This window comes from Oryctolagus cuniculus, chromosome 10, assembly GCF_964237555.1.
Source record: "Oryctolagus cuniculus chromosome 10, mOryCun1.1, whole genome shotgun sequence".
Lineage (NCBI taxonomy): Eukaryota > Metazoa > Chordata > Mammalia > Lagomorpha > Leporidae > Oryctolagus > Oryctolagus cuniculus.
The window spans coordinates 111,156,758-111,184,585 of record NC_091441.1 but is presented as its reverse complement, the minus strand read 5'-3'; the positions used below and the strand labels follow the sequence as shown (position 1 = coordinate 111,184,585).

Here is a 27,828-nt window from a genome sequence, read left to right as displayed (position 1 = left end):
GATGACTGTCCAAAGTACAACGCTCTGGGTGAACGAGCCAGGTCTGGAGACAACCTATGGGCACAGCCTGTGCAGTGTCGTCTGAATTCCCCATGGGTTGAGCAGAGCTACTCGGAAAATCCCACATCTGAAATGCTGCGAAGTCTGAAAGCTTTTGGGTCTGTGGACAACTCCACAGCTGACCTCACATGAAGGGGGTGGGCAGAGCACAGGTGCAGACAGCAGGCAAACTACCTTCAGGTTGTGTGAGTTGTACATGAAACAAAAACCAATTTCATGATTAGCCAAGGCCTCATCTTCAAGATAATTCCTTTTTAAAAAAGATTTAAGTATTTACCTGAAGAGCAGAGAGAAAGAGAGACAGAGACAGAGATCCTCTATCTGCCAGTTGGTTCACTCCTCAAATGGCTACAACCGCCAGGACTGGTCTAGGCTGAAGCCAGGAGCCGGGATTTCCATCGGGATCTCCCACATGGCTGTTAGGGGTCCAAGTGCCTGGACCATGTTCTGCTGCTTTCCCAGATGCATGAGCCTGGAGCTGGATGGGAGGCAGAGCAGCCAGGACTTGAGTTGGTTCTCTGCTGTGGTTTGTCACAGGAGCAAGTGGACCACAGTAGACCACATTATGTATGCATGTATGCAAATATCCCCCAGTGGGGGGGTGGAATCTGGAATCCAAAACACTTGAGGTCCGCAGCATTTTGGATAAGGAATACTCCACCTGCATCTATTGTGCCTCCTAGGTTTCAGCAGACTTCAAGGCTGCCCTGGTTGGCTGAAGCGGCCCCTCACCAAGGCCTTCTGTGACAATGAAGTAGGAGGGCGTACAGGCTCCCTTTCAGCTCCCAGTTCGCTGCAGGGCGGAGATACTGGGAAGGGTGAGGTGGGAGAGGCCCATGTGTTCTGAGCAGGGCTCAGTGCCTAGCCTTGGGAACTGCTTGCTTTTTTTGTCTTCTCCAGACACTGACCTTGCTGCACTTACATTATTTTTAACAGTGTGAATCACCATTCAGCGAGCACTTCCTGTGTGCCAGGCGCTCGGACCTGGTGTTTGCTGGGAGAGGTGCAGGGTAGGGGGCCACACAAGTTGGGTCCAGCCCACTCCTCGGAGTCTGCACCATCCCCACCATCAGATCCAGTGTTCTGGGGCACGCTATCTCCTTCTACCAGTGGGAGGGAGCCGGCTTTGAAACCAGTTCCCAGGATGCCCCTTCTGGGGCAGGCGCTTCCTCCAGCAGCCAGTGTGGATGACCAACAGTCCCCCCACCTAATCACGGTTTTCCTGCACTGTTCGGGACTGCTGTCTAGCCCAACTTCGTTCTGTTCCCTTTACTGTAAGTGTGTGGAGGTCCATCGGGTGTGAAGGGTGAGCTTCACACAAGCCAAGGGGCTTGTGGAGTAGGGGGGGTGGGGCCCCGGGGGGTGGGCCCCCAGGGCCATTTATAGCATTGTTTACGTGGAGCAGCGGTCTGTCATCCAAACAGCAGCCTCACAAAGGAATTGCAGGAGCACAATTAGTTCGTAAATTGAGAACTTCCTGTCTTTGTCCAAGTGGGCTGGGGAGGGGCACGGTAATTCAGTTCCAAACACTAAATGAGATAATACGGAGAAAACTACTGTGCTGGAGTGAGTGCAAGGACCTGCTCAACACCGAACAATGCTCCTGTAGTCATCACCGTGTTCTTATTAACATCTCACATGAAGATAACAACTGCGTGATGGTCACTTTCTTCCCTGCTGTTCCCAGTGGGAGGGAAGAGTAGTGAGCCCCTCCCCCCATCACTGCGGGTGCTCCAGCAGAGGTGACTTCCTAAAGAAGTGAACGTGCAGGGTGCAGGGAGGTTGAAGGACAGGACCCTGAAGGTTCCACCCTGCCCTGGGAGATGCTGTCTCTCCCTAGAGCCAGCACACATGGTGGCCGTGCTCTGCCAAGGGGACCCAGCACCTGCGATGAATGTCTGTGTTCTAATAATTTTTATTTACTTTTCTCTGCTTGAAAGGCAGACACACACACACACACACACACACACACACACACAGATCTTCCACTCACTGATTCACTCCACAAATGCCCGCAGCAGCGCTAGAACAGCCCTGGCAGGAACTACCACTCACTACCGCTCAGCTTCAAGGAACCCCCAACTCCAAAACTGGATTCAGGATTGCAGGTGCCCTCAGCCTCCAAGAGTAGCAGCATGACCCCGTTCTGGACGGAGAGGAGAGCGTTCTAGACGCTGAATCACTTTACTGACAAGGTTTGAATTTTTTTTTATTTGTACACACACACACACACACTCACACAGGTTCACTTCCCAAGTCTGCAATGGCCGGGTCTGGATTGGCCCTGGAACGGAGATGTGGGAACCGAGCCCAACTCTGTGTGGGTGGCAAGAACCCCGTCACTTCACTGTCACCTCCGCCTCCCAGGGTTTGCACTGGCAGGAAGCTGGAGTCAGGAGCTGGAGCTGGGACTCAAATCCACGTCTTCCGATACGACATGTGGGTGCCTCAGTTACCAAGCTAAATGCCGGATCCTTGCTTAAAATTATAACGTGAAGCAGACAATAAAAATAACCAGAGATGGGCAGAGACAACACGCATGAAAACCAGAGGAAGCAACGGACAACAGAAAATTATAGTGGGTGGCATTAACATACTTCTGATCTCTCTCAGTAACTTCCACAACAAGCAGGCAAACGTCAATGGGGTATGCTCACACCAAGGTGATCACAATGATCCACGAATCTGACCTAGTAGACACGTGTAGAGCATTGCATTCAACAACTACTTAACAACATGTCCTTTTCAAGCTCACACAGGGAAATTTACCAAAATGAACTGTTACAGGGAAGCAAGTTTCAAAACCATCTCAAAGAACTGAAATCATGGAAAGTACATCCATGGTGCCGGCGTTGTGGCATAGCACATAGCCACCGCCTCCAACATCAGCATCCCATATCCGCAGTAGTCTGAGTCCTGGCTGCTCCACCTCTGATCCAGCTCCCTGCTATGGCCTGGGAATAGCAACGGAGGATGGCCCAACTGCTTGGGCCCCTGCACCACATGGGAGACCCGGAAGAAGCTCCTGGCTTCGGCCTGGCCCAGCCCCAGTCATTGCGGCCATCTGGGGAGTGAACCAGCAGATGGATCTTTTGTCTCTCCCTCTCTGTAGCTCTTTTAAATAAATAAATAAATAAATCTTTTTTTAAAAAAAGTATATTTCACAACATAATTTAGAAATGATCATTAAAAAGATAACTAGAAAGTGCTGATGTTTGGAAATTAAGCATTTATCTTAAACAAAACAAAACAAAACAAAACAGAACAAAAACACCAGAGGCTGGCAATATAGCGTAGCAGGTAAAGTCGCCGCCTGGAATGCCAGCATCCCATATGGGTGCCGCTTTGAGTCCCGACTGCACCATTTCTGATCCAGCTCTCTGCTAATGTGCCTGGGAAAGCAGTAGAAGATGGTAAAAGTCTTTGGGCCACGGCACCCGCATGGAAGACCCGGAGGCAACTCCTGACTCCTGGCTTCGGATAAGCTCAGCTCCGGCCATTGCAGCCATTTGGGGAGTGAACCAGCAGATGGAAGACATGTCTCTCTCTCTCTGTCTACTTCTTTGACTCTGCCTTTCAAATAATAAATCTTGAAAAACAACAACAAAACCCCTAAAACCTTAGAAAAAGGCTTGATTGCATTTAAAATATTTTCAACAAATGATAATTAAAATAATACACATAAAAACATATAGAATGCTGGGGCCAGTGCTGTGATGTAGTGGGTAAAGCTGCTGTTTGCAGTGCTGGCATCTGATATGGGTGCTTGTTCGAGCCCCGGCTGCTCCACTTCCAATCCAGTTCTCTGCTATGGCCTGGGAAAGCGGTAGAAGATGCCCCAAGTGACTGGGCCCTTGCACCCCCCATGGGAGACCCGGAAGAGGCTCCTGGCTTCAGATCCGTGCAGCTCTAGCCATTGCGGCCAACTGGGCAGTGAACCAGAGGACAGAAGACCTCTCTCTCTCTCTGCCTCTCCTTCACTCTCAGTGTAACTCTTTCAAATAAATAAATAAATCTTTAAAAAAAAAAAAAAACATTTGTAGAACGCAGTTAAAGCTATACTTAGAGGGCCAGTTATAGCCTGGGTGCATCTGTCAGAAAACAGCACAGACTGAGAATGCACAAGCCGCACAGTCAGCAGTGGCTTCTTTCTTTCCCTGGTTTGTACGTTGTCCTGGGAGGTCTGGACTTTGCACACAGGGCATGCTGTACTGTCCTGGCATCTTGCCTGAGCTCGGCTGAACATCTCTGTGAGGCAGAATGTTACACACATCACCACGGAGGCTCTCAGCTAATCTGACACTTCGACGGCACTGAACAGGTCGCACTTTCATTCTTACAACTCTTTTGGCAAGGTCTTCTCTGCTTGGTTTCCAGGCGGTGGTGAGCAGCAGCCAGCTCCTATCAGTTTGCAAGAGGTGATTGGTGCACAGCTCTCCAGGCCATGGTCCACGACACCACGTTGCTGCTTGAAGTGGGCCACAGTGGGAGTGTTCATGTCATGGCTATCAGCAAGCTCCATGGATCAGGGTTTGTGCTTATTTGCTTGCAGAGAGCACGGTATGGCCTCGGGAGGCCTGCTCTGGCTGTGTCCCCTCCTTGCGGCTGGCTGCTCGCCATCAGTCCCCCCAGAACCTCCTCTCCGGTCTCACCCTACTCCATGTGGACATCGCTCCTCTGCTCACTGGTGGCTTCCAGACACTGTCTTCAGCCCCTCAGTCTCCCCTGCCTCCCGGCTGCCAGCTCCGGCTGCCGACTCCGGCTCTCAGGCAGGTTATCCTTGCAGCCTCCAGTAGATGCCCAGGCAGGCGTGCGGCGTGAGAATTAGAGAACACTCAAAGTGACTCGGGGCTTCGGCCTGGACCCTGGCAAGGGTGTAGTTGCTGCAGATCAGGGTAGGAGATCTGAGGTGGCACAGGTTGGGAGGGTCAGGGAGATTAGCAGCCATCCCCCTGTGGCGGTTAAAATGTGCTGAGACTCAACTGAAGGTTAAGTCTATTACTTAATGTTGAGAGTGTGGGACCAGTGCTCTAGGAGTATGGAATGATATAGGCAGTTGTTTAAATTTGTCTTAGTACAGGATTTAAAAGATAGGGGCCAGCAACGTGGCGCAGCAGGTAAAGCTGCTGCCTGCAGTGCCAGTATCCCATATGGGCACCGGTTCTAGTCCTGGCTGCTGCACTTCCAATCCAGCTCTCTGCTATGGCCCGGGAAAGCAGTAGAAGATGGCTGAAGTCCTTGGGCCCCTGTACCCACATGGGAGACCTGGAAGAAGCTCCTGGCTCCTGGCTTCAGACTGGTGCAGCTCCTGCTACTGCAGCCATCTGGAGGAGAGAACCAGCAGATGGAAGACCTCCCTCTCCCTCTCCCTCTCTCTCTCCCTCTCTCTCTTTCTCTCTCTCTCTCTCTCTTTCTCTCTCTCTCTCTCTCTCTCTCTGCCTCTCTGTAACTCTGCCTTTCAAATAAATATATCTTAAAAAAAAAGATAGTGAGGGGGAAAGCTTTCATTTTTCTAACTTTTGAAAATGATTTATTTATTTCATAGGCAGAATGACAAGATAGGATGGAGTCGGGGGCGCAGCTCCCTTTTACGCCTCTGCTCCAGTTCACGCCCCGAATGCCTGCAGTGGCTAGGGCCGAAGCTGGGATCTGAGAACACAATCCAGGTCTCCCACATGGGTGGCAGGAATCCAGTTACCTGAGCCCCCTGTGCTGCTTTCCCAGCCTCACTGGCAGAGAGCCGGTCAGCAGCAGAGCAGCTGGGACTGCAGCCTGCATGCGTGTGGGATGCCGAACTCACTGTGCCCCATCGCCAGGCCCGCTTTTTTCTTCTTAGCCTCCACAACTTAGAAGGTGCCATCGCCCTCTCAAACTGGCAAGGATGCGAAGGCTGAGGTTCTGCCACGTGGTAGAAGGCACTTAGAAACAGCCCCAAGCATTCGCAGCTGCTGGCGCCATGATCGGAGCCACACGTTGGGAGAATCCTTGGTGACAGCTTTGCAAATGAAAGATGCTCATAACCCCCTCATCAACGATTCCACGGAGTGGGCGGAGCACTGCAGGGCCACACCTCCCATCTGCCTGTGAAGCTGGGTGTGGCCAAGGCGTGCAGCCTATCCCAGCTGAGGCCTGCACCGCTGGGGCGTGTGGCCATGGATTCCCACCCAGCTGCAGCTGGGCCTGCCTGAAGATCGTAAACGCATGGTGGCCTCGCCCTCTCGCCACAGCCCAGCGGCAGGAAGCTTTCCAGGAGCACCTGTTTCCTGAGGACCCCGTCAGGGGCTCCCTGGGCACCAGCTGGGCCCTGCCCCACATGTTGTTTGCATTAGGAGTTTAGAAAAACAATGCGGCATTGACTCATCGCTCTTTCATGTTCTCAAGCACAGCCCAAGTCTCGCCCCCGCCCCACTCTCGCGTCCTCTGCCCGAGATCCCTCTCAGCTGTTCAGACACACACACACTCCTATACACAGATGCACAGTCATGCATGCACATTCACACACACAAGCACTCCCCTACACAGATGCAGCTCACATGCACACACACGTACCCCTACACAGATGCACACTCAGGCTCTCCCGGATAGATGTGTGCTCACACATACACAGACTCCCGTACACATGCAGACACACACACGCACTCCCATACACAGATGCACACACTCCTGTACGCAGATGCACACTCACACACATGCACTCCTATACACAGGTGCACACACTCCTGTACGCAGATGCACACTCACACACATGCACTCCCATACACAGATGCACACTCCTGTACACAGAGATGCACACTCATACACAAGCACTCCTATACACAGATGCACACTTCTGTACGCAGATGCACACTCACACACATGCACCCCTATACACAGATGCACACACTCCTGTACACAGATGCACACTCACACACATGCACTCCTATACACAGGTGCACACACTCCTGTACGCAGATGCACACTCATACACAAGCACTCCTATACACAGATGCACACACTCCTGTATGCAGATGCACACTCACACACATGCACCCCTATACACAGATGCACACACTCCTGTACGCAGATGCACACTCATACACAAGCACTCCTATACACAGATGCACACACTTCTGTACACAGATGCACTCACACACTTGCACTTCTGTACACAGATGCACACACTCCTGTACACAGATGCACACTCACACACATGCACCCCTATACACAGATGCACACACTCCTGTACACAGATGCACACTCACACACATGCACCCCTATACACAGATGCACACACTCCTGTACACAGATGCACACTCACACACTTGCACTCCTGTACACAGATGCACACACTCCTGTATGCAGATGCACACTCACACACATGCACCCCTAAACACAGATGCACACACTTCTGTACACAGATGCACACTCACACACACGCACTCCCATACACAGATGCACACACTCCTGTACACAGAGATGCACACTCATACACAAGCACTCCTATACACAGATGCACACTCTCCTGTACACAGATGCACACTCACACACTTGCACTCCTGTACACAGATGCACACACTCCTGTATGCAGATGCACACTCACACACATGCACTCCTATACACAGGTGCACACTCCTGTACACGGAGATGCACACTCATACACAAGCACTCCTATACACAGATGCACACTCTCCTGTACACAGATGCACACTCACACACTTGCACTCCTGTACACAGATGCACACACTCCTGTACACAGATGCACACTCACACACATGCACCCCTAAACACAGATGCACACTCTCCTGTACACAGATGCACACTCACACACACGCACTCCCATACACAGATGCACACACTCCTGTACACAGATGCACACTCACACACATGCACCCCTAAACACAGATGCACACTCTCCTGTACACAGATGCACACTCACACACATGCACCCCTAAACACAGATGCACACTCTCCTGTACACAGATGCACACTCACACACATGCACTCCCATACACAGGTGCACACTCCTGTACACGGAGATGCACACTCATACACAAGCACCCCTATACACAGATGCACATTCAAATGCACACTCCACACACAGATGCATGCTTACACACACACGCACTCCTCTACACAGATGCACACTCAGATGCACACACACTCCCATACAATGCAGGTTCACACACACTCCTGTACACAGATGCACACTCATAGGCACACACACTCCCATACACCGATGTTCACATGCACACACCAACATGTACTCCCATATAGATACACACTCACACATATGCACTCCCATATACAGATGCACTCTCTCACACACACACACACACACACTGACCTGGGTACTCACAGACCTGTGCTATTTTTTGTTACTTATTTGAAAGGCAGAGTTAGAGAGAGAGAGATCCTCTACCAGATGGTTCACTCCCCAAACGTCCATAACAGCCAGGGCTGGGCCACGCTGCATCCAGGAGCCTGGAACTCCATTCAGGTCTCTCACATGGGCTGCAAGTGGGCCAGCTTCTGCTGCCTTCCCAGGTGTGTTAGCAAGGAGCTGGATTGGAGGTGGAACAGCTGGGATTCAGACCGGTGCTCATATGGTTTGCTAGGGCGATAGATGTGGTGGCTTAACCTACTGTGTCTTGACGGTCCTGCCACGCCCTCTTAGAATGTACACACATGCACGCAAGTTTCACACTCACATTCACTCTTGCAGCTCACATTCAATACACACACACACACACACACACACACCCCACGCCCTTTCTCAGTCCTGAGGAGTAACCTGCGCCCTGCTTCCAGGTTAAGGACCTTTCCCCTTTGGAGTTGACAGGGGTGGGATCACGTGGAGGCAGCAGCCGGGGATCACAGACCAAAGCCAACACCGAACTCAGAACTCCGTGCCGCCACCCAAGTGTTTTCCCCCCAGGTTTTCTGACCGCAGGGCTCGGAGTTGGTCCACAGAGACCGAATGTTTCTTGTCTCAGGGATGCCCTTGCTTTGCTACTCTGAGCCCAGAGAGGTTAGACTGCTTTCCTGATGTCACACAGCCTACTGGAGCTTTCACTGTGACTCATTCAGAGACAGTCCCCAACACGGCGCCCAGCAGGTGGGGGTGGGGGTGCTCTGGGGAGAGGAGGGAACTGGGCCGTGGAAGGGAAGGCAAGAGGGCCGGTCTCTTGCAGACAACAGGCATGGCCACCAGAAATGGGGTGGCCCCAGGGAAGCCTGCCAGCTGTTACCGTGGCCTGTCCAGCTGGACTGGGCCCAGTTTCCAGGCGGCTCCAGGGCGGCGAGGCCAGGGCGGGCAGTGGCGCCGGTGGGTGGAGGGAGGTTGCCTGGAGGAGGGCAGGCAGGCACCATGGGGCAGTGCCTGGGGCCTGGGGCCTCTGGTGGCTTCCGAAGGCCTTGCTGCGGCTGGCCCCTGCCCCTGCCCGGGTCTGACGGCTCTAGGCGTGGGAGAACAAAGCGTACTGCAGGAATTCCGGCCGGGTAAGGCGATGGGGGGGGGGGGGGGAGGCGTCCTACCCACCAGGCCTCCTCACCACTGGGGGGCTTGGAAGTCACCCTCAGCGCTTAGGATGGCAAAGGACCCTTGGCCCAGCTGCCTCCACATTCCACAGCTGCTCCCACGCGCACCTCACCTCTCCCCTTCCTGTCCTCAAAAGTGCTTGCCCGCAGCGGCCAGCGAGGGCAGCAGGAGGGGTGGCTTCCTGGCTGGGCTGAGCCGAGCCTCCCAGACAGCAGCGAGGGTTTCCTTCCTGAAACACGTCAGCCCCTGCTCTCAGAACCTCTCCAGAGAGGGCCCAGGCACTCTGGGCCCACGAGCGGCGGTGTCCCCGGTGGGGGTCACAGCCCAGCCTGCACGGACGAGGCAGCCCCTTCCTCTGGGTGGCTCAGCCACCTGCCTGGCCCTGCCCGGGTGGCGCTGCGGGTACCCACAGCCTGCCGAGGCCCACGCGGGGTCCAGAGACATCGCTTGACCTCCTGCTGCGTCCAGGTGTTCTCGCGTGGGGATGAGGCTCCGGGTCCCTCACCCCTCCTGTACCCATCAGCCTATGCCGCCAGCGATACCTTCACTGCGCACCCCACACCTGCGGCCTGCCAGGCCCCTACCTCTCCCTACCACGACCTCTCCCCACATGGTGGCAAGCAGGATCCTGCCCCGTCGAAACCCTCTCCTCCGCGCTGAGCCTCCGCCGTCTGTGGCACTCACTTCCTCCACTCAGCCCTAGGGGCCTCCTGGCTCCGCAGCCGACAGCCATGTGACCCCTTTTTCCTGGAAGGCCCTGATTTCCGGTAACTCCCGCGTGCGCTGCCTCACACCCTCTGAGGGGCTACTCAACCGTCTCCATCTCCAAGCCCCCACCCCCACCCCACCCCGGCCTGCCCGCTCCATCGGTCCCACAGCTCCCAGATGATCCAGCTCACCTCTGGGAGCGTCACTGTCGCCGCGGGGCCCTCAGCAGGTGCTTGATACTCAGTACTCACGTGCTGCGAGTGCCTGCTTTCGGGGACTGTGATGGAGACAAGGCGACATGTGCAAGGGACGCAGAGGGTCCCACATAGGCTGGGGACCTGTCCCAGAGCCCCTGCTGGGACAATGTGTGTTACTGTCATCGTCGGCAAGGGCAGGATGGTAGTTTAGGTCTCTTTGCTGGAAGTCCTTGGGGGGCCAGCATCTGCCCCCTCTTGTTTTAATAACGGACCCTGGCTCCCTGGGGGCTCTCTCAACCACGCTTAGCCCAGGGGATCTGACAGGCCCTGGGGTGGGTCACCCCGGCGAGACACTCCCTGCTTCTGACGGCCTCGCCGACTCCTGCCACCATTCTTCCTTCTCCGTCTTCCGCTAGGCCATCCCACGCAGACCTCTCACTTCTCTGCAGCCCGCGCCGGCCCCCTCTTCGCCCGCTGTCTGGCCAATGCGCTCCAAGTCCTGCGGGGCGGCCTGGCGGAGGTGTCCAGGGTGAGCCCGGGGCTGCGGCACAACGGGCCCGCTGGGACGGCCCTGGCTTCTGCCGCGGGTGGGAGCCATGAGGGACCCACGGCCTGGCCCGTGCCGGCTGAAGAACACGGCACCTCAGCGGCGGTGCCGGGGCCCGACGCCACTGCGGGCGCTGTGCGGCTGACGAACACCCAGGAAGCCGGAGCCGGGACCTGAGGCACCCCTGCAGAGGGACCCAAGCTCCCCACGGCCTGGGGTACCCACGGCCAACCCCCAAAGGCTGCCGGGAGACGGCCTCTTCCCTCCAAATCACACATGGGTGCCCCTGATTGGTGGAAGCCAATCGGCGCCCTGGCCGTAGAGGAGTCTGGGAAATGTAGTTTGTTGTTTCCTCCTGACCGGCGTCCTCCGGGTCCAGCCTGGGGCAGCGTGGGCTCTGCGCCCTGTCACCTGCTCTCGCGGTGGTCCGCGCTAGGGGCTGGTGTGTTGGAGGCCCCGCTTCCCGAGAGCCTGTGAGGCAGGGGCCAACCACGTGGTCCTGGCTCCCCGGACCCCGGGGCCGAGGGTGAAGGCGCCCCGGCAGGCGGTGTAGCCAAAGCCCTCCACTTCCGCCGACTCGCTTCCCGCTCCTTGCGCCTGCTGCGGCTCCCACTCACTGTTCCCACCTGGGGTGAGGGGTGAGGGGTGCGGGCCTCGGCCCGTTTAACTTCTTCACCTGGGTCTCTCCAGGTGCCTGCTAGGTTGCCGCAACTTCATCCTTTCAGTTATGAAGACTTTTATTTTTATTTATTTGAAAGGCAGACATGGAAAGAGAGAGAAAGAGAGATCGCTTTCCTTTGCTAGCTCACTTCTCAAATGCCTGCAGCAGCCAGGGCTGGGCCAGGCCACAGCCGGGAGCCTTGCACTCCATCTTGCATTGTGGGCTCAGCGTTGACAGCTCCACGAAGAAACAAGGAGGCACTTGGCTTAGCGGCAAAGATGCCCAGGCTGACTGTTCCGGCCCCCACCCCAACCCAAATCCAGGCTGGGTGAGCCAGCCCCGAAAGCCCCGTCCCCTCCCTTCCCCTCTGCTCCACAGCCCTCCTCCCCCAGGCCTGGCATGTGCCAGGAAGTGCCACGGATTCCCCGTGTCTGAAGCGGGAGAGGCCGGGCCTCTCTAGGCTGCCCTTCCAGAAACTCTCCGGCCCCTTCCTGCCTGGCTTCCTGCCCAAGCGCTTCCTGGAAACCCGGCCCTGCCTGCCCCCAGCCCAGGGGCCCCTATTTCCATGGTCTGATTCACCGGACCCTCCCCAGGCAGGGGAATATGGAAAACAACTCCGGGGAGGAGCGAGAAGAGCCCAGGCTGGAGAATAGAATTTCTATCGTGTTTAAACACACATAGCCACTTAAGAAAAGAAAAACATTTTATTTGTTGATTTAATTAGTAGAGAAACAGAGAGAGAAAGCTCCCATCTGCTGATTCACTCCCAAAGTGCCTGCAACAGCCAGGGCTGGGCAGGGCCAGAGCCAGGGACTTCATCTGAGTCTCCCATAAGGATGGCAGGGACCCATCACCACGGCCTCCCAGGGGCTCATTAGCAACAAGCTGGAATTGGGAGCGGCGCCAAGAGTTGAACCCAAGTGCTCTGATGTATCCCAGGCGACATCCTAACTCCTAGGTCAAATGCCTACCCGTAGAATTCCTGCAAAGAGGAATGAATGAAGCCTTATGAATATATAAAATTCAAATAGTGTTGTAAAATATGTATTTTATGAACAGGTACATGGGGATGGGAGAGCGTGCCACAAAGTTTGGGGACCTTCAGTCTAGTGCGTTTCTTCTCGACTCCCAGCACGAGCTTGTGTCAACTCTCAGTGGGAGAATGGGCGGGAGGGGCAGCCTGACTGGCAAGGAAGGGGGAGGGGCTCTCGTGTTGCACGGGGCGAGGTGTTAGGAATGGGGGATTTTCTTGCTTGAGAGAGGAACAAAGCTTGTGCCTGGTAAAACAAGGAGAACCCTGACTTGTCTTTTTATTTTTTATTTTTTTAAGATTTATTTATTTATTTATTTATTTGAGAGGCAGAGTTACAGACAGAGGGAGAGACAGAGAGGTCTTCCATCTGCTGGTTCATTCCCCAAATGGCCGCAAAGGCCAAGGCCGGGCCAGTCTGAAGCCAGGAGCCAGGAGCTTCTTCCAGGTCCCCCACATGGGTGCAGGGGCCCAAGCACTTGGGCTACCTTCCACTGCTTTCCCAGGCCATCAGCAGGGAGTTGGACTGGAGTGGACCAGCTGGGATTCAAACCGGTGCCCATATGGGATGCGGGCATTGCAGGTAGAGGCTTAAACTACTATGCCACCGCGCTGGTCTCCTGAGTTGGCTTTCACGGTTGATCAGATCCAACAGGTCTGTTTGACTGCATGTGACAGAAACCCAACTGGATGCTTCAGCGAACAATGGAAAATTCTTCCAGCTCCAGGAATGGCCACCTCCCGCGCCTCTGTGCGAGTTTCACTCTCCGTAGGCTTCTCCTGGTGCTGGTGAGAGGGTTCCCAAAGGCTTCAGGCTCATAATCAACCTACTCAGCAATTCCAGTGGAAAGAAAGCGTCCCTTTTCCCGTTAGTCCCAGAAAAAAAAAAAAAAAAACCCATAAGGTTGGCCAGGCATTGGCTCGGACTGGCTCACGTGCCCATCTCTGAATTATCCTTGGTGGCTCTGATTGGCCAGGCCTGTGCGAGGGAGGACGTCCACCCTCCCAAAATGTTTTAGGAATTCCCCTTCGGAATGGTCTGTTCCCCGAGGAAACAGATTTGGGGTGGCTGACGTCCCACACTCGCGCAGCCAGCTCTCAGGGTGTGTGGTTGGGCTTCCTCTGGGAAGCTGGCAGGAGCAGTGCCCCCAGTGGCATGTGTGTGGACAGCTGAGTGGGGTTTGGGGAGGACCATCGCAGAGGGCTAGGTGTAGCCCAGGGCAGGCGCCCCAGGGCATGTACTCCCTGGAGAAGGGGCAGTGTGGGCTTCCCATGGTAGCCTGGTGCTGGTCGGATGACGACCAGGGTAGCTGTAAAACCCAGTGGGGGAAATTGTCCCCCATCACTTAAACTTGGGATCAAACCCAGCTCTGTCACCATTGTGGATGTCCTCGGTGACTTATTCTTATCTGCTAGAAATAGGTGGAGTCCATCTGCCCACTCCTTGTATCTGGCTTTGGGCTGTGTGATCTGCATGGGACAATGGACAGCAATGAAGGTGACTCGGGCCCAGAGTTAAGAAGCTCTCAGTTCTGGGGCTCGAGCGTCCCTTTCTGGTGTTCCTGTAGCACAAACGTGTGCTCAGATTTTGGATGCAGTGTCCCAAAAATGTCAATATTTTTCTGTAAAGAGTTGCTTGTGAATATTTTTGGCTTTGCAGGCTGCACTATGTATGTCGCAAATACTCAGCTCTGGTACAATAGCACGAGGGAAGCCATCAACAATATATATATATAAAGGAGTGTGCATGACTGTGTACCAATAAAACTTTATTTACAAACACAGTGCTCTTAGGCTTGTTGGTCCCCGTCTCTATGCTTGTTCCATCAGTTTAGGAGAGAGTGTTTGGAAATCTCCAATCATAACTGGATTTCTCTATCTTTTGTTTCATTTATTCGGTTTTTGCTGCATGGATTTTGAAGCTGTGTTGTAAGGTACATTAACATTTAGGATTGTTAGCTTTTCTGGACCAATTAACCCCTTTATCATTGTTAAATGTCCCTCTTTATTCTCGGTAATGGTCTTTGTTCTGGAATCTACTTTTTATAGCCAGCCAGCTTTTTTTTTTTTTTTTTTTTTTTTTTTTTAGTAATTGCAGAGTACATATATGTTTCCATTCTTTTATTTATTTTTCCTGATCTGTAGTTTTTGTATTTAAAGTGAATTTCTTGTAGGCAATGTAGAGTTAGGTCATTTTTTAAAAAAAATTCTATCTGAAATTTGCTGCCATTAACATTTAAAATGATTATTGATGTGGCTGAATCTAGCACACTGCTAGCTGCTTCCTGTGAGCTCTGTCCCATCCGTTCTTGTTTTTTCTTCTATTCCTGCCCTGTTTCTCATCTGCAGTGTCTAATGTGCCGTTAATCTTATCCACTGCATTTTTCACTTGTGCAAGTTTGAGTTTTTTATATCTTAATTTTCTCTCTTCATCATGTTCATGTTTTATTCTGCCTTCTTGAACATAGTGAACATGTTTTTAACAGGTTTTTGAAAAATTTTCTATATCTTCTGGGGCTGGTGTTGTGGCGTAGCAGGTGAAGTCATTGCCTGCGATGCCAGCATCCCATATGGGAGCTCGTTGGAGTCCCAGCTGTCCCACTTCTGATCCAGCTCCCTGCTAATGCACCTGGGAAAGCAGCAGAAGGTGGCCCAAGTGTTTTCCCCTGCTTCCACACAGGAGACCCAGAAGAAGCTCCTGGCTTCTGATTTCAGCCTGCCCAGCCCTGTTGCGGCCATGTGGGGCGTGAACCAGTGAATGGAAGATCTCTCTCTATTTGTAATTTTGCCATTTTTTTCAAATCACACATAAAATAGTGTTTCCTCTTGGTTAATGTCTGTCTTTTCCAGAAGACTGAATCTGAGGAAGGCATCCAACACTTGGTGCATGATAAGTGATTTGGTGTTGAAAATAATAGGATTTTCCTAGTCAGAACTCTTGATTTTCCCAAGAGTTTGTTTTTTTTTTTTTTTTTTGCAAGTGATGGAATTGCAACTCAAATTGCTCACACAAAACCAAGGCAGTGTGGCTGACGCAACTGGGAGGTACGAGGCACTGAACAGAAACAGAATCACACAGAGCAGTCTTTCCATCCGTCTCTCTGCTCTGCATTATGTGGGCTTTTCCCAGGTGGCACAGAAGTCCTTGCGCGCTCGGGTCTCATCTTACCAGCTGAACCACCTTGTGGCAGAAGACTTTACTTTCCCGACGGTTCCAGCACAAGTCCCAGATTTGCTCTGATTGGCCCAGCCCGTGCCACAAGTTATCCAGTCGCTGAAGCCAGGGGCATCTAGCACTGTCTTATACTTGGAGTGATAGCTGAGTGCACCCTGAGCTCAGGATGTAGGAGCTTTGTGAAGGTGGAGATGAGGAGAGGGGCTTTCCAGGCAATGCTTGAGGGCGGGTGGTGTCGGGTGGGGGAGGGGAAGGTTGGAGGAGAAAACTGAATTCCTTACACTGCCTCCTAAATGTTCTTCCACTCACTCCTTCATCTTCACTGTCAAGCGCTCTGGCTGAAACCCCCACCAGTGGCACAGTCTGTTGATGCAGGCCAGCTGTTTCTTTGAGAATAACTAGCATGTTCAAAGCCATCTTGCTGAAGAGCTGCTATGGCAATGAGGGGTTGAAGGCCTAGAATACAGGACCCCCAGAGAGGTGCACCTGCCATTTGGCACTGTGTCTCTCTCCAGGCACTTACTGGTCCTCAAAGGCTGGGAGGTTAAGAACACTAAGCTCTTAGCAGATTCTTGAGCCCAGGAAGATGAAATTTGGAATTCAGAGACTTCCAGGGAGAGGGGAGGTTGTAGTGGGTCGACAAGAAGAAGCTAGTCCACAAAAGAGGGTGTTGAGGGGGCAGAGGGTCCCAGAAGCAGGAGATGGCCATGAAGTGGTCCAGGAGGCAGCCGCTGGAGAGCAGATCGGAGGGAGGGTGGAGGCAGGAAGAGAGAGGGTCCCAGGCCTGATTCACCAAGCACTGTTGCAGCAGGAGACAGACTGGGTCTTGGGCCACACGGCTCTGCGTTATTAACCCCATTTTCCCATGACCTTTTTGATGCTCCACTACCTGTGAGCACAGGTCATTCGAACAGTTCGAGAAGGCCCAGGCTGCCATCCCTGGAGGCGCTGAGGGAGCCCAGGGGTGAGTTTCCTGGGAGGGTGGAGGCGGGCAGGTGGTGCTGGAACTCGGGCAGTGAGCCGGCTCTCACTTTTCGTCCTCAGAGAAGCCAGAGGCTGACAGAAGGTAAACGGCTGACCTGGGGCCACGCGGAGGCTGCACGGCAGAGCAGGGACTCAGCTCCAGGAAGGTTGGGTCTTGAAGTGCATGCTTGGTCCACTACTTCCTGGCTGAGGGAGAGGCGGGGGCTCTGGGGAGCTGGAGGGAGGGGACGGGGCTACTGCTCACCTGACTGCCTGCTTGGATGGCAGGTTTCCTTCCACCCCACTGCTGAGCAGCTCTCCCGGGAATGGCCCTGGAGAGAGCCCTCTGTGATGGGCACAGCAGTGCTTAGGCTACCTGAGGACGCCGCCTGCTGCTGGACCGGCGGCCCCAGGAGGAGGAGGGTTCCGTGTCCTCCGTGTGTCGCGCTCTTTCCAATACAGAACTGGACCTCCTGCATCGACGTCTCTGCAAGAACATCTGTCACTCAGCCGGCGCCACGCCTCAGGACACCGACGCCGACCCCGAGCCTGTGGCCAGGGTGGCAGAGCCAGGCACCTCTCCTCCTGGGGAACATCGCACGGTGGTTTCCGTAAGTTGGCGGCGATTGCATAACTCCTTCACCAACTGCCACGCCGGATATGTTTTGCAACCCAGCCCGCCATGCCACATGTGTCAGCTGGCATGGGCCAGGCCTCCCAGAGAGGCCGGAGCAAGACTGAGAGGGAAACTCGACTGATCGTGCCTCCCAGGAAGCCAGCAGCCTCAGGCCCCTGCTCCTCACTCTGCAGGCTGAGCCAGGGCCCCTGGCCAGGGAGAGCAGGAGGGTTCCAGGAACTGCCCCGCCCCCCGCCATCCTCCCATCAGAAAGACATGAGATCCACCCAGGAGGGTATGGTTTTCGAGAAGCCATCATTATATGCTAAGAGCTCCTCTTGGGGTTCCGGTGCCCTGAAGTCAGAGTGGAGAGAGATCCTCACCCATCAGTCCACGGTGGGATCCCACCCAGGGCATGAGCCTTGAGAGAGCTTGCAGTGCCCTGATTGGCCGTGCCTAAAACTCACCTGTAAATATTTGCTGAGTGCTAGGCCCGGCCACAGCTTCTTGGGTTACAGAGATATCGTGGTCATTCGTTTGCCCTCAAGAACTCGCTTTTTAGTAGGATAAACGGGCTTAAAACAAACTTTAAAAATAATCCACTATCCGATTTGATTCACACAAAGATCCTGCAAGAGAGACTGTTAGATACATTAGCTTATTCTGCAGATAAGGAGACAGGGGCTCAGAGAACTCCATGGTTCACATGCAGCTTAATGGACTGCTAGATGCCTGATAAATACCAGCCCTAAGAGCAATGCAGCCTTCCCAGCCCTCAGCATGCCTGGCCAGAGAGACAGAGAGAGAGAGAGAGAGAGAGAGAGAGAAAGAGAGAGAGACAAGGACTGGCGATGCCGGAAGAGCCTGGCCCCGTGCACCAAGGCAGGAAGAAGCCGAAAAGTGCTGACGCTTCCTGCAGCACAGAGCCCAGATGGTTTGGCTGGGGACCCCTGAGTGTCTGAGTGCGCTCCCAAAGCACAGTCCTGCGGCCAGAGCGATGCTGCCGTCCACCGTGGGCTGCACACACACAGCAGTCCTGTACGATTACCATGGAGCTGGAAAACCCCTGCCACCAAGTGACTCACAGCCACGGCGAGGCGTGGCACAAGGCATCGCTCACGGGTGTGGGGACGCCGCCGGTGTGAACACACCTGGTGATGCACGGCCACCCACATCAGCAGCGTTGCGGACACTTGCGGGCAGGCTTCGTGCTGCAGGAAGATGATGTGCCAGGAAGTCGCTGGCTTACGTATTCGCTGTGCTACACTTTCTGTCGTTATTTCCGAGTGGACGCCTTCTACTCTTTTTAAGGCAAGGACTGTGTTGCGCCGGCAGCAGCCTCCTTTCTCTCCCGCTTACCAGGTCTCTTCACTGCAGCACTGCCTCTTGGATTTGATTTTCATCTTTGTGTCATTTCGTTCACTGTGGTCCTAGGACCATAGGCTATGCTATCGCATATGTGTGAGGATATCTCAAAAATCCATGGCAGTGTGTAGTACGAACAATTAAGCATAGTTTTCAAAAGTATTTGCACCCGGCCGGCGCCATGGCTCACTAGGCTAATCCTCCGCCTTGCGGCGCCGGCACACCGGGTTCTAGTCCCGGTTGGGGCGCCGGATTCTGTCCCGGTTGCCCCTCTTCCAGGCCAGCTCTCTGCTGTGGCCCGGGAAGGCAGTGGAGGATGGCCCAAGTGCTTGGGCCCTGCACCCGCATGGGAAACCAGGAGAAGCACCTGGCTCCTGTCATCGGATCAGTGCGGAGCGCTGGCCACAGCGCGCCGGCCGCGGCGGCCATTAGAGAGTGAATCAACGGCAAAGGAAGACCTTTCTCTCTGTCTCTCTCTCTCACTGTTCACTCTGCCTGTCAAAAAAATAAATAAAATAAAAATTAAAAAAAGTATTTTCACCCAAGTCAATGTATCTTTTCAACATTTATTTATTTATTTGAGAGGCAGAAAGACACAGAGAGAGAGAGACAGAACACTCCTGTCTACTGGTCTGCTCCCCAGATGCCCAGAACAACACCAGGAGCTAGAAACTTTTTCTTTTCCTCCTTCCTTCCTTCCTCCCTCCCTCCCTCCCTCCCTCTCTTTTCTCTTCTCTTCTCTTCTCTTCTCTTCTCTTCTCTTCTCTTCTCTTCTCTTCTCTTCTCTTCTTCTCTTCTCTTTTTAGGATTTTTTATTTATTTATTTTAGAGGCAGAGTTACAGGGAGAGACAGAGAAAGGTCTTCCATCTGCTGGTTCACTTCCCCAAATGGCCTCAAAGGCTGGAGCTGAGCTGATCCAAAGCCAGGAGCAGACAAAGAGAAAGGTCTTCACTCTCCAAATAGCCACAATGGCCGGAGCTGTGTTGATCCAAAGCCAGGAGCCAGGAGCTTCTTCCAGGTCTCCCTTGTGGGTGCAAGGGCTCAAGCACTTGGGGCATCTTCCACTGCCTTCCCATAGCAGAAAACTGGATTGGAAGAGGAGCAACCAGAACACGAGTCGGCCCATACGAAATGCTGTTGCTACGGGCAGAGGCTTAGCTTACTATGCCACAGCACCAGCCTCAGGAGTTAGAAACTTAATTCAGGTTTATCACAACAGCATAAGGAATCCAATCACTTGAGCCATCCCTGCTGCCCTCCAGGGCCTGCCTTAGCAGGAAGCTGGAGTCAGGAACCAAAGCCAGGAATTGAACCCAGGTACTCCCACAGAGGACACAGACATCTTAATCGGTTGGCTGAACATCCACGCCAAACTTGTCTTCTAATTCCAGGCTCTGAATATTTTGCAGCTCCTCACAGACACCCCATAGCCTAGGTCTGTGGTAGGCTGTACTGTCTAGGCTGGGGGAAGGGCACTTTCTGATGTCTGCACAATAACCAAATCTAACGCTGCGCTTCTTGGAACCTAACTCCCTATTTTTTTTTTTTTTTTTTGACAGGCAGAGTGGACAGTGAGAGAGAGAGACAGAGAGAGAAAGGTCTTCCTTTTGCCGTTGGTTCACTCTCCAATGGCCGCCGCTGCAGCCGGCGCACCGCGCTGATCCTGGCAGGAGCCAGGAGCCAGGTGCTTTTCCTGGTCTCCCATGGGGTGCAGGACCCAAGCACCTGGGTCATCCTCCACTGCACTCCCTGGCCATAGCAGAGAGCTGGCCTGGAAGAGGGGCAACCGGGACAGAATCCGGCGCCCCAACCGGGACTAGAACCCGGTGTGCCGGCGCCGCAAGGTGGAGGATTAGCCTATTGAGCCACGGCGCCGGCTTCCTAACTCCCTATTCAATGATGCACAACTGTGATTAGAACCTCTCTGTTAGAGAATTTCTTTGGCTACAGCTGCTTCTGTCCGACAGTTACTATCTCCTGTCACAGGGAGTCTGGTGGTAGGCGTTCTTGGTCTGGCTTACAGAGTGGCTCAGGGGCATCACCCAGGCCACCTTGGCTGTATGTCTGTCCCCTCTGCCAGCCGTGACAAATTTGCTTTCATCCCCAGGATTGGCTCTTCAAGGTCGGAAAATGGCTGCGTCGACTCCAGGGATCATATCACAGCAACGTCCACGGAACAGATGTCCCCAAGGCCCCACCTGTGACAGATATGCATGCCTCATCTATGCCGGGCTCAGGTTCCGTGGCCGTCACAAGCATCCCGAAGTGACAGCGGCTTTAACAGAGGCACTGTTTAGCTCTCAAGGGGCAGTCCAAGTCGGGGCTTATTTGTGGTCCACAATGAAGAGGACCCTGGTGTCTCTGCCTGTCCCATGAGCCCTTCCTTTGTGAGCCAAGATGGCTGTGCCAGCTCCTGCCATCATGGCTTTCGTTCGTTCTAGCCGGCTGGAAAGGGGGCAGGTGCTGGACACCCCACTTCCTCTAAAGGCATGACCTGGAGGTTCAGAGATAACTTTCGCTCATCTCCTTCTGGTTCAACTAAATCAGCATCCATTCTGAAGCACAAAGAGGCTGGCACTTCAAGGCTTCGTTCTGGACAGTTCTGTGACAAAGGGGAGAAGTGGCTGTTGAGGATCCGAGAACATTCTGGCCCAGAGCGGAGTTCTGATGAGGAGCAGACTGAGCAGGGCCCACTCCGTGGGGCTGGGAGACGGGAAGCAGCCCTGGGCATCGTCCCGCCCCTCCCCCCCCTTACTGAGGGTCTGCAGGGGCCCACGCACTTTGGAAGGCACGGGTGTCCAGGGGGCAGACGCCACTTCAGTGACCCCCCAGAAACCACACGATGAAGAAGCAGGAGTGTTAGAATCTGAACCCAGAAAGGCGTCCAGCTGGGCCTCGCAGGGTGGGGCCTTGAGCGTGGGCTTTTCCCTCTGGCCCGAGATTCGGCCGCGTCCTGGTGTAGTGTCTTCCAATGATCGCTGTTGCTGCCGGAACTCGTTCCCGCAGTGGCTTCAGACAGCACCAGCCACCTCTGACTTCTGGGCCCTCTCAGAGGCGTCTCTGCCATCTCAAACTCGTCAGCTCCCAGCGGCCACCTGCTCACGACCCCTCCCTCCCTCATCCTGCTTCCGGCATTGTGGGGGCTTCTCCCCGGATTCCCCCTCTTCCCACCGCCCTCTCACAAGGGCCATGGTGAGCCCATGGGGGATAATCCAGGATAATCTCCCATCTTAAGATCCTTAACTTGATCCCATTTGTGAAGCCCCTTGGCCTTGGAAGGTGACATATTCCTGGCTTTGGGTGGTAGGACGTGGCCTCCAGGGAGGTGGCCGTTACTCTGCCTACTGATGGCTGAGTCAGGCTGTGTGCTTGCCCAGTGTGTCGATCCATTCACAATGACACGTGTTGACATTCCTTTTCTCCGAGAAAGCAGACTGTACTTTAAGGTAAACAAAGAGATTTTTAAAAATTAAAATATTTTAAAAGGATCTCTTAATTAGCTTTTTTATAAAAAGTTTTATTGATTTATTTAAGAGGCAGAATTACAGAAAGAGAAGGAGAGACAAGAAAGAAGTCTTCCATCAGCTGGTTCAGTCCCCAAGCGGCCACAACGGCTGGGGCTGGGCCAGTCCAAAGCCAGGAGCTTCTTCCAGGTCCCCCATGTGGGTGCGGGGGCCCAGGGACTTGGAACATCTACTGCTGCTTTCCTAGGTGCATTAGCAGGGAGCTGGATTGGAAGTGGAGCAGCTGGGACTTGAACTGGTGCCCATATGGGATGTCAGCACTGCAGGCCATGGCTTAACCAGCTGCACCACAGCACAAGCCCCTAAAGTAGGTTTTAAAATAATTTATTTTTAAAAATAAATGTATTGGCCGGCGCCGCAGCTCACTAGGCTAATCCTCCGCCTGTGGCGCCGGCACACCGGGTTCTAGTCCTGGTCGGGGCGCCGGATTCTGTCCCGGTTGCCCCTCTTCCAGGCCAGCTCTCTGCTGTGGCCAGGGAGTGCAGTGGAGGATGGCCCAAGTGCTTGGGCCCTGCACCCCATGGGAGACCAGGATAAGTACCTGGCTCCTGGCTTCAGATCAGCGCAATGTGCCGGCCGCAGTGCGCCAGCAGCAGCGGCCATTGGAGGGTGAACCAACGGCAAAGGAAGACCTTTCTCTCTGTCTCTCTCTCTCACTGTCCACTCTGCCTGTCAAATAAATAAATAAATAAATGTATTGAAGTGTAACTGACATAAGAAAAAATTCTTTCATTTTAGACACAGAGTTGGATGAGTTCTTGTAGTGGTACTGGCCATGCAGCTTCTACCACAATCAGCCTGGCCAGTCCCATCAGCCTGGACTTCATCCTTGGTCTCTTTGCAGTTGATCCCTTCCCCAGCCCAAGCAACCCCTGATCTTTCTGTTACTGTATCTGTACATTTTCTAGAATTTCATCAAACTGAATCATACAGCATCTGATCTTTTAAGACTTATTTGCTTATTTATTTGACACACAAAGAGACAGAGGCGTATCTTTCTTCTTCTTCTTCTTCTTCTTCTTCTTCTTCTTCTTCTTCTTCTTCTTTTTTTTTGGATAGGCAGAGTGGACAGTGAGAGAGAGAGACAGAGAGAAAGGTCTTCCTTTTTGCCGTTGGTTCAACCTCCAATGGTCGCCTGCGTCCAGCGCGCTGCAGCCGGCACACCACGCTGATCCGATGGCAGGAGCCAGGTACTTATCCTGGTCTCCCATGTGGGTGCAGGGCCCAAGTACTCGGGCCATCCTCCACTGCACTCCCTGGCCACAACAGAGAGCTGGCCTGGAAGAGGGGCAACCGGGACAGAATCCGGCGCCCCGACCGGGACTAGAACCCGGTGTGCCGGTGCCGCAAGGTGGAGGATTAGCCTAGTGAGCCGCGGCGCCAGCCAGAGGCGTATCTTTCATGTGCTGGTTCACTCCACAAATGCCTGTGACAGGCAGGGCTGCACCAGGCCAAATCCAGGAGCCAGGAGCTCTCCCACATGAGCTGTCACTGCTGCCTCCCAGGGCGTGCATGAGCAGGAAGCTGGGTCGGAAGTGGAGCCGGGACTCCTATGTCTAATGCAGGTGTCCCAGGCACCCAGGGCCCACCCCCAGCTGATGGTCTTTCGTGTTTGACTTCTTTTCCTTAGCTTGATGTGTCTGAAATGCATCCACGCCATTGTGTAAATGGATATTTCATTCATTTGGTTTGTTGAATACTATTCCATAACACGGATGCGACAGAACTTGTTCATCCATTTCCCCAGCTGATGAAACCCGGGTCATCATGTCCTGTTTGGGGATATTGTGAGTGAAGCTGTTTGAACACCATTACACACAGGTCTTGTTTTCATTTTGTCTGTCTATCTATCTATCTATCTATCTATCTATCTATCTATCTATCTATCTATCTAAACCTGGGAAGGAATGGCTGGATAGCATGGTAAATAATGGCTAACTGTAAAACACTGCCATCCTGGTTTCCAAAGTGGCTGTCCCATGTTGCATCTCCACTAAGTATGAAAACAGCAGGTGCCACCCCCCACCCTCAGCACTTGCTGTGGTCGGTCTTCTACACTTCGGCCTCAATGCATTTCCCTGATGGCACCGAGCATCTTCCTGGGCTCCTACTGGTCTTTCACAGATCTTCCTTTACGAAGTGACTGTTCACATAGTTTGTCCATTTAAAGTAATCAAGTAGGTTGTCTTATGGTTGAGTTGTAGTGCCCCCCCCCTTTAAAAATTCTGGATATAAGCCTTTACCAGATATACTTTTGAGTATTTTTTCAGATTACGGGGTTATCCAAGCTCCAATCTTAAGACAGTTAGAAGGGCCGGTGCCGCGGCTCACTAGGCTAATCCTCGGCCTGCAGTGCCGGTACCCATGGTTCTAGTCCCGGTCGGGGTGCCGGATTCTGTCCCGGTTGCCCCTCTTCCAGGCCAGCTCTCTGCTGTGGCCCGGGAGGGCAGTGGAGGATGGCCCAGGTCCTTGGGCCCTGCACCCGCATGGGAGACCAGGATAAGTACCTGGCTTCGGATTGGCGCAGTGTGCCGGCCGCAATGCAATGGCCGTAGTGGCCACTTGGGGGGTGAACCAACGGAAAAAGGAAGACTTTTCTCTCTGTTTCTCTCTCTCACTGTCTAACTGCCTGTCAAAAAAAAAAAAAAAAGAAAGAAAGAAAGAAAGAAAGTAGAAGAATAACAAACTAAGCAAAAAGTAAGCTGAAGAAAAGGAAATTAAAAAGCAGAAATCAAAGGGAAAATAGAAATAATAAAACATAAATAGAAGAAATGTTTTTTAATGGCAAATAAATTGATAAGCCTATCTCTTAGACTAAATGGACCAAGAAAAAAAGTCACAAATTACAACTCATCAAAATCAGAAAACAAAAGAGGGAACAACACCACAGATTCTTCAGACACTTAAAAGATGATAAAGAAACAATATGAACAACTTTGTACCAGTAAATTTGCAAATTCAGATGAAATAGACAGTTTCCTTGAAAGACATGAATTACCAAAACTGATCCAAGAAGAACCAGAAATTCTGAATAACCCTAAACCAACTAAAGAAGCCAAATTTGCCACTAAAAACCCTTCCACAAAGAAATCATTTAAGGAAAACTATTTCATAATTTAGAAAAAGGGGGGCCGGGGCTGTGGTGTAGCGAGTAAAGCCGCTGTCTACAGTGCTGGCACCCCATATGGGCGCTGGTTCGAGTCCCGACTGCTCCTGTTCTGATCCAGCTCTCTGCTATGGCCTGGGAAAGCAGTGGAAGATGGCCCAAGTCCCTGGGCCCCTGCACCTGCATGGGAGACCCAGAAGAAGCTCCTGGCTCCTGGCTTCAGATCAGCATAGCTTTGGCCGTTGTGGCCAATTAGGGAATGAACCAGCAGATGGAAGACCTCTCTCTCTTTCTCTCTCTCTCTCTCTCTCTCTGCCTCTCCTCTCTCTGTGTAACTCTAACTTTCAAATAAATAAATAAATCTTTAAAAAAAAGAAGGAACACTTTTAAACTAATTTTATGAGACAAGTATTATCCTGATACCAAAACAGACAAAAGCATAACAAGAAAAGATAACTATGGACCCAAATCCCTTATGAAAAAGTCTTTAACAAAATTCTAGCAAATTAAATACAGAAATATCAGAAAAAATAAAATGCATAATTTCTAGGTAGGGCTTAACCCAGGAATACAAAGTTCATATAATATCCAAAAGTCAACCGATATAATTCACTGTATTAATACAACAAGAGGAGAAAGCTGTATTATAACTATTGAAAGATGCAGAAAAAGCACTTGAAAACCTTCAACACAGTTTCGCAATAAAAATTCTCAGCAAACTTGGAATAGAAGGAAATGTACTCGGTCTGATGATAAACCTATTTGTAGGGTTTTGAAAGTTTATTTTTTTAGATTACAAGAATCCTATGCTTTTTGTAATGCCATTACAATTCAAACAGTGCCACTCAGAGACACCCAACATAATGTACTTTTATACAGCATCATATTCTGTGTGTGTGTGTTTTAATACAAATGGAACCACAATACATCCTTTATTCTATAACAGGGATGGGGAATATATTTTCTCTGAAAGGCCATTTGGATATTATAACAGCAGTCACAGGCCATACAAAATGATCAATGTAAAAATAACCTGCTACAGATTGACTGAATTTCGAGTCCCTCCTGCGGTCGCCGTGGCAGGGCCAGAACGAATGATTTTGCAGCTCTCAGGGGGCCTGTGGGCTGGATGTTCCCCACCCCTGTTCTGTAACTTGGTTTTTTGGACTTAAAAAGGGCAGTTTCAGGATCTCTGCAAAATTGGAAGGGAAGTACAGAGATTTCCCGGGACCGGCTGCCCCGCGGGCATAACCGCCCTCACTCCTGCCCCCTACCTGCATCTGCATACTAGAGGCGTCTGTTCCAAAGGCTGTGGGTGATTGTAGAGGCTTGTTAACTGACATGGATGCCGCTTTGGTTACTGTTGCCACTTTAAGTGATGGCCGGGCACTAATTCTCCCACGTGCTTGCACCTCTGCGTGCTGTATCACTGAGCGCGTGTTTGTGATGTGAGCAGTTTAAATTTAGATCCTGCTGCCCTTCCTAAGGAGCTGCGTCAACTTTCACTCGCACCAGCCGTGTCCAAGAGAACCTGCTTGCTGTCGCCGTGGGATGGATGACGTGGTTCTTGTTATTTATGCAAATGGCTTTTGCCAATCTGCCCGATGAAAAGTGGTGTCTCCTTAAGTTTCCACTTATTAGATCAGAAATGAGGGCATGCTTCCTTTTCAAATCTTTATTGACCATTCTTTCTCTTCTCGTGTGAATTGCCTGTTTTTCCATTGGGTTATTTGGCTTTTTCTAATTGATTTTTAGGAATGCTTTGCATTTATAGATACGGCTGTTACTTCATTATAGACATGGCAAATACTGTGTCGATCTATTGTTTGTCTTTTAAATTTGTTTGTAGTATGTTTTATGAGGCAGAAGTTGGAATTTCTGAATAGTTCAATAAATCAATCTTTTTTCTTTATAGCTTCTGCTTTCCTTGCAACACTTATAAAATTCCTTCCCACTCCAAGGTCACATATTTTATCTTGGTATGTAGTAAATTCCTATGCTTCAACTGTATTGGTGAGACTTGAATACTGAAGTTAGCTGTTGGGTACAGAAATTTTTAAATATTATTTTATTTCACCTTTTGTGTACCTCAAATATTTTGCAATTCTTCAAAGATTTAGTTATTTATTTGAAAGTCCGAGTTAACAGAGAGGCAGGAGAGACAAAGAAAGAGAGAGATCTTCCATTCACTTGTTCACTCCCCAAATGGCTGCAAATGGCTAAGGTTGGGCCAGAACAAACCCAGGAGCTAGGAGCTTCTTCTGGGTCTCCCACATGGGTGCAGGGCCCACACAGGACACTGGCACAGCAGACCGCAGCTTAACCTGCTGCACCATTGTGCCGGCCCCTGCAATTTAT

At 52.2% G+C, this 27,828-nt stretch overlaps 1 long non-coding RNA gene across 17 annotated transcripts in view; it reads right to left on the bottom strand.

Annotated features, from left to right (window-relative positions):
- Positions 1-12,375: 12,375 nt before the first annotated feature.
- The window catches only part of LOC103349169 (uncharacterized), a 33,605-nt gene continuing 18,152 nt past the window's right edge, over positions 12,376-27,828 (bottom strand). For 2 of the 17 annotated variants that reach the window (XR_011379623.1, XR_011379634.1), the window contains exons 4-6: positions 18,626-22,279; positions 17,942-18,115; positions 12,996-17,345 (exon numbers count right to left, since the gene is read on the bottom strand). This is a non-coding gene — a long non-coding RNA (uncharacterized lncRNA). Of the gene's footprint in view, positions 12,673-12,995; positions 17,444-17,941; positions 18,116-18,625; positions 22,280-24,463; positions 27,508-27,828 lie in introns of those variants that run through there. The other 15 variants (XR_011379630.1, XR_011379624.1, XR_011379627.1 and 12 more) reach the window with 15 other exon arrangements.